Genomic DNA, 14,582 nt, shown 5'->3' with positions numbered 1-14,582 from the left:
GAATTGAGATGTAATATTAATATAAAAATGGCTTGAGATATCATGAACACATATGTGGGGTGAAGAAAGATTAAAAAGATATTGTGGTAAAGTCTGTACGTCCATCATGTCCATGGTTGCGGCCAGGGTTATGGAGTTGGTAAGCCAAACCACCGACTCCGAGTCCTCAATTTCCCTGACTTCTGAGTCCAACTACACCAAAATGGACACCGACTCCCACTCCACGACTCCCACTCCACGGCTCCCACTCCACGGCTCCCACTCCACGGCTCCCACTCCACAGCCTTGGATGCGGCTGGATGGGCAGAACTGTTTCTCTCTGGAACTCCCTCACTTCAACCGCAATGTCTCAAAGTAGCTTTTCGTGACATTATTATGACATTATTAATATTAAAAAAACACAAGAATGATATGGCCTCAATCCTTATTCATATCTTACAAGTGGTGTCCAGACATTTGAGGGATGCCATGTCAGTGTCAGTGGTGGCTGACTAATCAAGAGTCACAACTCACATTTAGTGGCGCTGAGCCAAGGCTGAGGCATATGTATCTCATGTTTGTGGTTTGGGCAGCATGAATCAGATGACAGGTTCCCTTTAATCATTCAATTCAGGTATCTCAGTCTCATCTCCACAAGTGACAACATCCAGCCCCTCGCCATGAGGTCTGTCTTTACTCGCAGTCGTTTTAGTGAGCTCACTGAATTGGAGCGTGGTCCTACACTAGGATGCCACTATCGCAGCAAGTCAGTCGGTAAAATTTTAGGCCTAGAATAAACCTTCTATCCTTTGCACACATCAAAAAGAAATTATGCTTCCTTCCTTTTAATTTTGCTACATTTTATGATCAGCCAGTAGATGGAATCTGATGGATTTTATTCACAATCACATCTTATACATATTATAAAAAGTTTAATGTCAATAGACAGGAAGAGATTTTGTTATTTATAAAAACTAGTAATGACCATTTACCAAAAGCCTATTATGATTAAAGCACAATTATGCATTATTATCCTGCACCGTAGCTGTCATAAAACCTGCTACAGCAATTCTATTTACCAAGATGTTGTTAAGACTTACTACCTCTATCCACCCTGGTTACTGTTAATAGAAATATACAGTTACATGCAGTACTGAGACCATGTGTATATATATATATATATATATATATATATATACTGCTCAAAAAAATAAAGGGAACGCTTCCATTAGCAACAGGCTGTTGGTGTTCCCTTTATTTCTTTGAGCAGTATATATATATATATATATATATATATATATATACACACATGGTCTCAGTACTGCATGTAACTGTATATTTCTATTAACAGTAACCAGGGTGGATCGAGGTAGAAGTCTTAACAACATCTTGGTAAATAGAGTTGCTGTACCAGGTTTTATGACAGCTACGGTGCAGGATAATAATGCATAATTGTGCTTTAATCATAATAGGCTTTTGGTAAATGGTCATTAGCTTTGATAAATAACAAAATCTCTCCCTGTAGATTAACATTAAACTTTTTTTTAATAATTCAATTGAATACCATACATTCCAGAGCCTACTGTCCCTAATTACCACATTGAAGGAAATGTAATTGTGAATATATATATATATATATATATATATATATATATATACCGTATATATATATATATATATATATATATATATATATATACATATATATATATACACACAGACACACAAGTAACAAGCAATGATTTGGGGCTTCACATTCACATTTTGAGACAATGGATCCCACTGGAGAATCTAGTATCAGCTGGACACGGGAACAAAGTGATAAGGGGAGGCTGACATGACAATGGGAGGGCGGGACGACACAGGTACAGCTGAGGGCGGGAGGTTGTGTACAATGAGCCTAAGGGTGGGGGTCAAGAAAGAAAGGGGATATGACATAGGTAGTAGAGGTGGGGTTAGGCAGACGAAAGGACTGACCGGGGTTAACGAAGCCCTCTTTGACCTCCGGACGACTGGACAGCAAGACCTCATCAGCCTCTCCCACCCAGAAGCCGCCTGTAGAACTCACCGGTATACAGGAACTGTTAGGGAAGCTTCAGCAGGCAGCCAGCATGCATGCTGGCTGGAGGACTCTATAAATAGGATCATAGGCAGCAGCGGGGGTCCCATCAGGTCCCGGCATTCGACCTCTGGGAGGTTGGGAGCCGCATCCCAGAGGAGGCGTGTGGTGGTAGGGCGCAGCAGTTGCGGGGCATCCGTTCAGCGGGGACCACTGGGGGCTAGCCCTGCAGCGGGGGGTTCACAGACTCCCAGGCAGGGACAAGGAGCGCAGCACAGCGGTCCCCCCCTCAGAGCAGGCCCCTCATTGCAGCGACCCCCCATAAGTATTGGGCGGGGAGAGCAGCAACCCACCCGCGCTAGAAAGACAGACCCGGTCCCTCACCTCTGCTGGTGGAGGCTCGCAAAGCAGTTGCCCCCTCGCGGTACAGAGCGGCCATAGCACCGCTAATAGGGGCCGTCAGCATGGCGGCTGCGGGCCCCCACCGCAGACATACAACACGACGGCTCCCCCACAGTGCTGGGCGGAAGTCACGCCGAGCACTGGACACGGGCACCACCATCTTGTTTCCGGGGTCCTTCAGAATGGACCCCGGGAGATATGCCGTCCAGGGAGGTGCCCGGTTAGAATAGTCCTAGTGGGCAGCTGGCCATTGTTATGCCGGAGGGGAATGGGAGACACCTTAGACCCACCTGCAACATTAAGCCCCCCGAAAGGCTGTCACTAGACATGCCTGTGCAATCACAGCGCCGGGCTAGAAGTCCCCACGGGGACCAGCAGAGCCTTGGGGATCTTAGGAGGAGCAGGCCGCGGCAGATTAGGGACACCAACACATCACCAGAGCAACATCCTGGGAGGAGAGGCGAAGACACCGGGCGGCTAAGTCGTCATCCTGGGGACATGCGGCCGTTAAGGGCCTCCAAAGCAAGCTTCATGGAACCTGCGTGGCAGCCCGACCAGGACCGAGGAGGAGGACAACGCGGAGGATTCCTTACCCGGGACGGCCGGAGGGACATGAACGCCCTGGCAGCCTGGTAATTATGATTCTGTGTTTTGTCCGTCCTTAGTAGCGGGCCCATCATATAGGGGTGGGGGTTCGCAGGGGACACTTAGGGAATACGGAATCCCCAATACATTGACCCCCAGTTCACCCAGCAACGAATTGATTGCGTTGCTGACAAGCTTACAAAATAGGCTAGACCGCTTAGAAGGGTCCGGGCCAGCACACCTATCGGCATGGACTAGTCCGTAGACTCCACAGAGGGGGGGCGCTAGTGTGAGCGAAAGCGCCATAGGGCAGTCCGAAACACTGCCGTTAGGGGAGGAGGAGAATAGTCGATCGGACGACAGGGCACGAGGGGAAGTTTGTATTTGTTTCTCTGGGCCCTTAGGCGCTCATCTTAAAAAAGAAGTTAAGGACAAAATTTGGAAAGATGAGTACATGGATATTTTCTCACTTTTGCCTTCGGATAAGTTGAGTTTCGAGAGATTTGGAAAAGGGGGGACACAAAAAGGATGAAGAGGAAGGCCGGCGAGGGCAGGTGATACCGCAAACATTTACGAATTGGTTACAGGCCTTCGCTATTCTGGCGAGTGTTGTAGGGGAGAAACCGCCTGAAAATTACTCGCAACTCTTTTGCCATATGGACTCCATTGGGGAGGCCTACAGGACATATGGTGGGCATGCGTGGTTACGTTATGATGAGCAATTTCGCCAGCATAAGGCCATTCGTCCTTCAATTACATGGGATCAGAAGGATATTAGCCTCTGGTTGAAGTTTATGGCACATAATCATAGACATGTAAACCCCTTTCAGGGGTGGGCCGGTAATTCCGGCCATGCTAGGTATGGGTCACGAAGCCAGTCGGCAGGTAGTTTTCAGGCCCGAGGAGGAACGCAAAAAACGGGTTTGTGTTGGCAATTTAATGACAGTCAATGCAAGTTTGGACCCGGCTGTAGATTCAAGCATGCGTGTGCAACATGTAACGGGTCCAATCACGGTGCAGCCAAATGATTTAGCAAGAACAGCGGAAAGACAGGAGGACAGGGTTATGGTCAGGGGTCAAACGCCAATCAAGCTACACGCGATGCTCCCGTATCTAAATAGATATCCCGAGAGAGCAAAAGCAGACCTACTAACCCGAGGCTTCAGAGACGGTTTCATTATTCCTTCCCCGACATTTGAAATACAAAAAAGTTTAAAAAATCTTCGTTCGGCCTATCAGCACTCGGAAGTTGTGAGAGATAAATTAAAAAAAGAAGTGCTGCTAGGCCGAATGGTGGGTCCATTTAAGTCCCCACCAGTTCAAGATCTAATTGTCTCACCTTTGGGGATAATACCAAAAAAGGAACCGAATAAGTTTCGCATGATCCACCACCTTTCCTACCCACGGGGAAAGTCCGTTAATGATGGCATCGACCCAGAATTATGCTCCGTGGTTTACGCATCCTTCGATGAGGCTTTGCGGTGGGTTAGGAAATACCGAAGAGGGGCCTTACTGGCAAAAACGGACGTGGAATCAGCCTTTCGGCTGCTGCCAGTACATCCTAGTAGTCAGCGATTGCTCGGTTGTTTTTGGGAAGAGGAATACTTTGTCGACAGGTGTTTACCAATGGGCTGCTCGTTGTCATGTTCATTGTTCGAGAATTTTAGCATGTTTCTGGAGTGGGTAGTAAAGGACATTTTGGATTTGGAGTCATTGATCCATTACTAGATGATTTCTGGTGTGTAGGACCGCCTAACTCCCAGGTGTGTGATACTATTTTGGGGAGCCTAGAGTGGGTAGCTAAGGAGTTCGGGGTCCCCTTGGTCCCCGAAAAAACAGTCCACCCTACGTCATGTATTTCCTTCCTGGGCATAGTCATAGATATGGTAAAATGGGAATGTCGGTAGCCTGAAGATAAGGTGTGGGCGCTAAAGGATGAAGTAGATAGAACGTTGAAACTCAAAAAATTGAGATTACGGGAAGTGCAGTCTTTGCTGGGCAGTTTAAATTTTGCATGTCGGGTTATGCCCATGGGTAGAGTCTTCTCAAGAAGATTAGCCAGGGCAACGGCGGGTGTGAGATCCCCTCATCACTATGTGCGCTTGTCAGCCGAAAACAAAGCAGATTTGGAAGTTCGGAGCACATTTTTGAGCAAATATAACGGGCGATCTCTGATGATGGATAATTTGTGCAGAAATTCAGGCATTGATCTGTATACGGATGCAGCGGGGAGCTCAGGTTTTGGGGCCTATTTCCAGGGCCAATGGTGTGCGGCAAGGTGGCCAGAAGAGTGGGTACGGTTGGGTTTAGTTAAAAACATAGCGCTACTGGAGATTTTCCCCATCTTGGTGGCAGTGTCATTGTGGAAAAAGAAGCTAAGAAACAGAAAGATTTGCTTCCAATGTGATAACATGGGCGTGGTGATGGCAATAAATAATATTACCGCTTCTTCCCCCCAGTAATCAGGGTATTGCGTTAGTTGGTGTTGGCATGTTTGTCTATCAAAGCTCATTTCACCGCGTCACATGTCCCAGGTGAATGTAACTCAATAGCTGATGCACTTTCTCGTTTCCAGTGGGAGTGGTTCCGGGCGTTGGCCCTGGAAGCGGAAGAAGAGGGCTTACCATGCCCTCCCGGGCTCTGGAATGTGGTATAAGGGCTGCCGAGCCATTAATCAGATCATCATTATCTAGCAGCACTTGGGCAGCTTATCAGCGGGCATGGCTGCTTTAGGAGGAATGGTTAGGAGAAGGGAGCGAACGGTTAGCCGACGAGGAGCAGGTTGGCGTGTTATTGATGGGGATTAGGAGAATGGCAGATGGTAAGTGGTCTATAGCTAAGATAAATCAGTTAATTTCCGGGTTAGCTTTGGTTTTAAACTTCGAAACAGAACCGACGTGACAAAGAATTTCTTAGTAAGGCAGGCGCTCAGAGGTTATCGTAAGGGAAAGATTCAGTTAGACAGCAGGAGGCCGGTGTCATTCGGGCTACTGGAAATACTGGGGAAGCAGTTACAAGGAGCCTGCAGGTCGCGATTTGAGGCAGATTTGTTTAGGCTGGCGTTCTCGTTAGCCTTTTTCGGGGCAATGAGATTAGGAGAATTGGTGGCGCCGGGAAGGAGAAATAGTGGGGACATCTTAGCTTAAGACATCACGGCCAACCAGAATGAGGTAGAATTCTGGATCAGAAAGTTAAAGACAGATCAGTGGGGCAAGGGTAAGAAGGTTCGGTTGGGAAGGGTAAAAGATTCTATTATGTGCCCGTGGCAATGCTTTGTGGTATTTATGGCTAGTAGGCCCATACAGGGTGGACCCTTGTTATGTCACGAGGACGGGTCATTCCTATCAAAATACCAGTTTATCAAGGTATTTCGAAAGTGCCTGGAAGCGGCGGGCAGGAATCCCCACAGCTATGGAGGTCATTCCTTCCGCATTGGAGCGGCCACGGAGGCAGCTGTAGGAGGTCCGAGCACAGAGGTACTAAGGAGAATTGGCCGGTGGGAATCACAACGGTACCGGTCTTACGTACGGCCACACAAGTACGAGGAGGCCAACTCCTCCAGTAACCAAAAGGATTAACTCATGTTTGTTTCATTACAGGCCGAGACCCACTTCTAATCTTAATTTTAGGTCACTCTTATGTTCACTGGGGAGCAATATGAGCCGACATAAGGACTGACGGGAGACAGCTAGGTTTCAAAAGGAACGTGGCCTTAATTAGGTGGTTGGGGTTAAGGGGTTTGGTGTGGAGTTGGGTGATCCACGAATTCCAATGGACGGTAAGGCGCCATGGAGCGCCAGATATCTTAGTCCTGCATGTAGGGGGTAATGACCTCGTGGTCCGCTCCGGGAAGGCACTGGTTAGGAACATCAAAACAGACTTGAAACAGATATGGGGGCTTTCCCAAATTCAAAACAGTATGGTCTGACATGATACCCAGAAAATTTTGGAGGGAAGCCTGATCCGTCACAAGGATTAACAAGGCATGAATAAAAATCAACAAAGTAGTATCCAAATTTGTGGTGCAGAATGAGGGGGTTAGCGGTACACCATGCAAGTTTTGACAATACGGACGAAAAATTTTGGTTAGCTGACGGAGTGCAGTTGAACGCAGTGGGGACCGACTTGTGGACGTTGGGATTGCAAGAAGGCAAAGAAAAGGCCACAGCATTGCCGAAGGATGGGGTCTAGAGCACTTGAGGGGGTCAAGGTGCTCTCGTTGTGGCGTTGGTGGGTCCTCGAAGATGGCTAAAATTATTATTGGGGATTCGTTAAATGCATGGATCCCCTTCATTTGAGGTGGTGGTGGTCTGGTGAGTTTGGGTGATACCTGGCGATGGAACTTCGGGTTCACATTAACTGGACATTTGGGTGATACCCGGCGATGGAACGTCGGATTCACGTTAACTTGAGATTTGGGTGATATCTGGCGATGGAACGTCAGGATCACAGTAACATAAGCTGGTGGGTGATACCAGGCGATGGAACGTCGGGATCACATGGTAAAGATGGCAACCCCTAACCTCAGTGCATGGTGCTTCTGAGTCGGAGAAAAACGCGGCTAGGAGTAAGGCTGCGGAAAAGGGGCAGTGCCATTTGGGAAAAAGCCACCAGACCGGCATAACGTCGAGGACCTCACCAAGTGTCTTTGATTATCAATGAATATCAATAAATAGGCCGCTGTGGCCATTATTATCCAAAAGAAAATGGTTGTCGCTTGTCCTTATTTAAGGTAAAAGAGAGGGCCGGGGAGGGGGGGTACGGGGGATTGGGTAGGAGAAATCGACCTCTCCAGTGTCAAGTATCAGCTGGACATGGGAACAAAGTGATAAGGGGAGGCTGATATGACAATGGGAGGGTGGGACGACACAGGTACAGCTGAGGAGGGGGAGGGGGGAGGTTGTGTACAATGAGCCTAAGGGTGGGGGTCAAGAGGGAAAGGGGATATGACATAGGTAGTAGAGGCGGGGTTAGGCAGATGAAAGGACTGACTGGGGTTAACGAAGCCCTCTTTGACCTCCGGACGAGTGGACAGCAAGATAGGGAAGGAGAAAACTTCGGGTCACAGTGGCGATCATCGGCAGCGTTATTTTGTTCAAGAATGTTTGTAAATTGTGCTTTCTTTTATAAAAAAATAATAATAAAATTTTGAACAATGTAAGAAAAAGAGAAGTTAAGCGCATTGACCAGGTAAGCCCTGGCGAAGGGCAATCCTTCAGTCGTGGTTCCCCGGAGGTTTCCACCTAATACAAAAAAATAAAATATAGGGGGTTTTTCCTCTCCCGAGTACTGTCGGATGGCTCTTTGTGAGCGAAAGGTCTTTGCTACATTGGGTAATAATGTTTTGAGGTGTTGGTGGGTCCTCGAAGTTTGGCACAATTATTATTGGGGATTCGTTAAATGCATGGATCCCCTTCATTTGAGGTGGTGGTGGTCTGTTGAGTTTGGGTGATACCTGGCGATGGAACGTCGGGTTCACATTAACTGGACATTTGGGTGATACCCGGTGATGGAACGTCGGATTCACGTTAACTTGAGATTTGGGTGATATCTGGCGATGGAACGTCAGGATCACAGTAACATAAGCTGGTGGGTGATACCCGGCGATGGAACGTCAGGATCACATGGTAAAGACGGCAACCCCTAACCTCGGTGCATGGTGCTTCTGAGTCGGAGAAAAACGCGGCTAGGAGTAAGGCTGGGGAAAAGGGAAGTGCCATTTGGGAAAAAAACACCAGACAAGCATAATTTCGAGGACCTCACCAAGTGTCTTTGATTATCAATGAATATCAATAAATAGGCTGCTGTGGCCATTACTACCCAAAAGAAAATGGTTGTCGCTTGTCCTTTTTTAAGGTAAAAGAGAGGGCCGGGGAGGGGGGGTACGGGGGATTGGGTAGGAGAAATCGACCTCTCCAGTGTCATGACTTCCATAAAGATGGATTACACTAGTAGGCAGCAGCATAGGGCAGCATTCTCACATTACACTGCTAGGATTTCTGCTGCAATATTTGAAAATTGGCAAAAAAAAATTATCTTGGCTGCAACATGTGAACGCGGCCTAAAAATGTCATTCCACTACAAGTCGGAGTGTACACTATAACAATTAACCAACACACACAAGTAACTGCAATCAGCTGAGCAGTATAGATACTTACAAAGTTATTTTTCTGAACTCAGATTCTCTGTACACATAGCGGTATGTCCCCTATATACACAGTACAGATGTAGCATTTGTTAATCGAACACACACAGACAGTAAAATGCAGAGAGAAATCATGCTGCACAAAAGAGGAAATTGACACCCAACTTTACATATTCAGTGGCTTTTGCTGTATTATGCGTCCAATTACAGTTTTCTGCATTCTGACACTTGTCTGTGACTTGGTATAGCTTAAAGGAGTTGTCCAGGATTAAATGAGATCAGTGGGGTCTGACAACCGGCTTGTCCATCGATTAGCTGAAAGCCACTCGGCAGCAGCCAGAAATAAGCTATGTATGGATGCGAGCTCAGCAGCCCCATACCTTGCTTAGTGGCTGTTGCCGAGTACTGCGCTTTATCGTCCTGTTTCAATAAATCATAGTTCATCTACTTTAAAATCTGGATATGTGAGCATCTTGTGTCAAACACTTGTACGTCCTGTTGGAAAGATGTCGTTATCCATTGTAGCTGATTTGGTGACTTGGGGTCAGGTGTGACCTAATGAGGTTGGAGTTTAGCCTTATTAGAACTCCAAACTGTGAGAGTAATGCCAAGACTAGATCATCTTACATTAAGAGGTCCTGCTGATATATGAGTAGTCAACCTCTTCCTTGCCGGAATGAAAAATATTACACTGGTCACACCTGTATAACAGAGTGCCATTAAAGAGGACCACCTGTCACTTGCCATAAGCATGTATTTTATACCAGGTGTAAATGCCGCTGGTCTCCTGAATCTGTTCTTTTTTTTTCTTGTTCCTGCACCTTTTTGTTCATGAGACATGGTCCCTCCCTGTGACTTATATGTAAATCTGGTCTCGTTAGCAAGCGGGTGTGGTCCTTAACTTTTCCCCATGGGAATATTCATTATCTAATAAGACTAGCTTTATATACATGGAAGAGGAGGCATATCTCAGGTATACACAGGAACAAAAAAATTACATATTAATGGAAAGTGACAAGTCAATATTAGGTCTTCCATGTTGGTTATTGTATAAATTGATTTTTTGTGAGACTTACATCCTACTGCAATTGCTGTATGAAATTCCTTTTTGATAGGATGTGACTAACAAGCTGTTCCTTAAAACGGTTTTCCCACGAACAAAGTACATTTCAATTAATAGAATTTGGAATAATGATAAGTTACACAATTTGAAGTGTTAAAAATAATGTTCCTGTGCTGAGATAATCTTATGAATGTGCCCCTGCTGTGTACTGTGTAATGGCTGTGTCTGACCGGGCAGGAACATGGTCTGATCATACCACAGCTCCTGGGCAGGGGAGGAAGCAAGAGAGTATGCATGTTTTTAAACAAAGTTTTACCTCAAAGAAACATTTGTGATCCCGTGCTGTCCTGTCTGTATACTCTCTTTTGCTTCCTCCCCAGCCCAGGAGCTGTAGTATGATCAGACCAGGTCCCTGCACGGTCAGACACGGCCATTACACAGTACACAGAAGGGGCACATTTATAAATTTATCTCAGCACAGGAACATTTTTATTTAAACATCCAATTGTGGAAATTATTATTATTCCGAGATCTATTGCTTAAAATGTTGATTAAAATTAACTTTGTTCAAGGGAAAACCCCTTTAAATGGCTTACAAGTATTTATCACGGCGGGGGAGAAATCAAATCAGATCTGTGGCAACTTCATGCTAATGAAACTGTAGTATGTGAGATTTTCTGCAGGAAAATAGCAGAATGTCTCCAAATGAAATGATGGCTATATAAATCCGCTTTGTATTAGGAAACATCCCACCCATGACCACAGCCGTAACCTCAGATATCTTCAGCTAGGACAAACACCAAATTATGCACACATACACTATAAATAACACTTAACTATAAGCCAACTTATATTTTATGTCAAATACTCCGAGAAGACATGTACGCTCCATATCTTAGATCTCTATGACTGATTATTTAGGAAATAGTTGGCTTTTGGCATCTTATTTCCGGACGAATGAACCATTTATAGAAAATGTAGATTAAAGCAGTAGACACGGGTGTATGTCTGGCAAGCCTGGGACAGAAGTTTGAAGATAATCGGAGTTGGCACCACATCGCATCTCGGTTGAGTTGTGTTATGTGATTCTTTGCAGCCAAATATACCTGGTTTCCTTTTATTTTCATATATGTATGTGTTGAATCATAAACTGTCTAGAACATGTCAGCGGGCGAAGCAGTAAAAGGTGCAGACTTTTATAGATAATCAAAGAGGGACATTTATAAGTTTGGATACAAATATGAATTCCTACAAGATTTCATTGCAACCATAAATACTTATAAACTTAGTTACCAGCGATCTAGGGGCTCCTATAAATACATCAGTAATAAGGTCAATGCCAGGAGAATGCCGCACAGCCTCCACTGTCACCAGCACTGCAGGCTTCACCTTTATTGTTGGGAAGCTACCCATCCGAGCAGGGAACTTTGCTGAAAAGCTATGCACCTTTTAATACAATAGTCACAATATCAGAGTGGTAGCACCATACTCCCTCGTTAAGAAAGGAAAAAAACAAAAAAAGTCTGGAACCAAAGAGGGATTCAGCAATGGTATGCACAGGAGACACTTATGTGTTGGAGAAGCTACATAGTATGGCATGCAACAAAGCTGGCCGAGGAGAACACCAACAACTTTCCTTGTACAAAAGTTATAGCTTTCAGCTACAGAAAAGGCAACATTCTCCAATACAAGTGCCAGAAATTCCTTCAGGCGTCAAAATAGATATTGTATTTTTCTGATTATAATACACACTTTTTTCCCAAAAATTTTGGGGTAAAATGGGGGTGCATCTTATAATTCAAATAAACCTTACCATCTGCCGTGGAGTAGGGTCCCAGGGTCACTGCTGGAGGAGGCAAGAGTGGCACGTTGATACAGGCCGTAGGCTGGGATTAGGGGGTGTTTTAGAGGTGCGACACTGCGGCTTTTCGGCGGTGCAGGGGCTCCGCCGACATTTTGTGAAAGTCCGGGACCCCCTCACTTCTATGGTTTACATTGCGGTGGACTCCGGGAAAATGGCTGTCAGGGTCAATTTTAAAAATCGGGATAACTCCTTTAAGAATTGCATGACACCCAAGAGCTGAGTCAACAGATAAATTTGTTCTTATTAACAGAGATATTGTAATTTACTGTATAATAAGAGATCCTGGCATTTAGATCACATTTTATGTATGTAATTGTTTTCAGCGAAAGAGAAACAACCAAGTGAAACTCTGAAGATCACGACTTTTGTATACCGAAAGAGGAAGATAAAATTTGTTTCTTTAAACTTCTTTACAAGACAGTTTATGAAAAAGTTCACATACTATACACGGTACACAACACACCTTATGTCTCACCCGCAGGTGGAACATGTGGTTCATGGACCCACTGTTTCACAGGGCCAGACTTGCCTAGGAAGGTGTGTACCTGATGGTGGAGACAGACTGGGCTGCATGTAGCCACCAGATACTACTCCTAGGCAGGCACCAATACTGCAGCTTCCTATCCCAGCGGTCGGGTTCCCAGGTGCGGGGAGATGTGACCGAGGTCACTGACAAGCCAAAGCCGGACAATGTAGATGTAGGAGATAAGTTCTTGTTCTGACCCATAGATATCGGGAACAGTTCTGGAGCTGGCTGCAGTAGGACCAGGAACAACGGACATAGGACTGGCCACACCAGTACCAGGGATCGGGTATAGATACCGCAGATGCGGTGTCAGAAATAGGATGCCGCAGAAGCGGTGACAGGAACACGGGAAAAACACACTAGACTAACTGGACACAGGATACGGGAATAGCTTAAGAATATACTAGGGAATATACTATTGGCTGGGAGACACCTTGTATGCGCACACATTAACTAAATGCCACACTTTACCATGTGCGTGCGCTGCCCCTTTAAGAATATGGGAGCGCATGCAGGTGTGTACTAGGCACGCCGTTGGAACACAATGCAGCGTGCACAGGAAAGGAGGAGGGAGCATGCGAGGACACCGAATGGTTGGAGGAGGGGAGCCATGTGGAGGCGCCGTCAGACGCTACTCCCTACACTACTGCCGCTAGCAAAACCTCAATGTTCACAATAAAGAAAATATATTACACCATTTTGTAAATTGAAAATATTTAATTTACTGTATATTTCCACGTTATAAATCTAAATATAAAACTTTGAATCAAACAGACAGACATGTTGGTGAAGGCAGAGTCTGGTATCTAAGTGCGAATATTTGATGGGGAATTGTCTAAAAGGCTTATCGTACCTCCTCAAGAACGGGAAAAACAAAATCATGTGTTTTTCACAGAAGATTCTAACCACGGGCTACAAAATAATGATGAACTTGAACAACCCTTTCATCCAATTATACATCAATGAGTGGCATGGAAACCCCTAGGGCATCTTTAAATTAGGAACAACATAATTTTAATTTGTCAAGATAGCCGAAATGAAGTCAGGCATAACTCATCCCATGGACAGTAAGCTCTTCTCATACTGGAGGGCATACAAGTATGAAAGCTTTATGAAGCATCTCAAAGAAGCCCCATACAGCCACACGATTTATGTCATACACTTGTTATCAGATACAGAAGGCACTTAAAGCTGTAGTTGATGTAATAGTCTCGCAGCATTGTGGTTGGTAGTAGCTATTCACCCATAAGATCGCATCTCGATGGATGCAGTATTCCTAGGGTAGCAACAGAGATGACCATTTTTGGAGTTCTTCAAGGGATACTCCAGTATCTATTTAGACTGGATATCATTCACCATCTGAAGCCTTGGATAAAGGGATGCCAATACTGGACGTGAAATGTCTCTATTTCAGGTTCTAATCAATCTCCAGTCTTCTAAAATAATTCCTTGTTTGGCTTTAATAAACTATGGAGGTAAATGGAGAGCAACCAAAGCCAAAGGATTCCACTAGGCAACATTTCATTCAGGACATCTTAGATCACATTTTTAAAACCATGTTTAATCTATTACAGTGTATGCATTTATAGCATATTTGCTACAGATTTTCTAGGCAGATTTGTGTGACCAGCAAAGTAGATGAGTCCTTTAAGTCGTATATCTGTATATACCAGTACATTTTGCCTGCAAAGATGACTAATATTGAGATTTTTAGGCATAGAAAATTCTTTCATATATAACAGAACAGCCCATGACTCACTGTTAGTGTTTCTGCCTTCCATACAATGCGGCCTGAGTTTGAATGACGACTGTGACAAGTTAGAAAACTAGGCCAAGAATTAATTAAATACTGAGGCATCCACTGAGCACAGTCACAGGGCCCTTCCCCCAGGGGAACCCAGAAGCCCCCTGTACAAGACAGGACTGCAGTGTTATCAGTCCAGCACAGTTCAGATATTC

General features: G+C 45.2%; 1 protein-coding gene across 5 annotated transcripts in view; it reads right to left on the bottom strand.

Annotated features, from left to right (window-relative positions):
* Positions 1-14,582, bottom strand: part of CHN2 (chimerin 2) — a 438,164-nt gene that overhangs the window by 29,700 nt on the left and 393,882 nt on the right. The window lies entirely within an intron of this gene.

The sequence above is a fragment of the Dendrobates tinctorius genome, unplaced genomic scaffold, assembly GCF_039654945.1.
Source record: "Dendrobates tinctorius isolate UK_male_01 unplaced genomic scaffold, ASM3965494v1 ptg000167l, whole genome shotgun sequence".
NCBI classification, from domain to species: Eukaryota; Metazoa; Chordata; class Amphibia; order Anura; family Dendrobatidae; genus Dendrobates; species Dendrobates tinctorius.
This window is presented reverse-complemented; position numbering and strand designations above follow the sequence as displayed.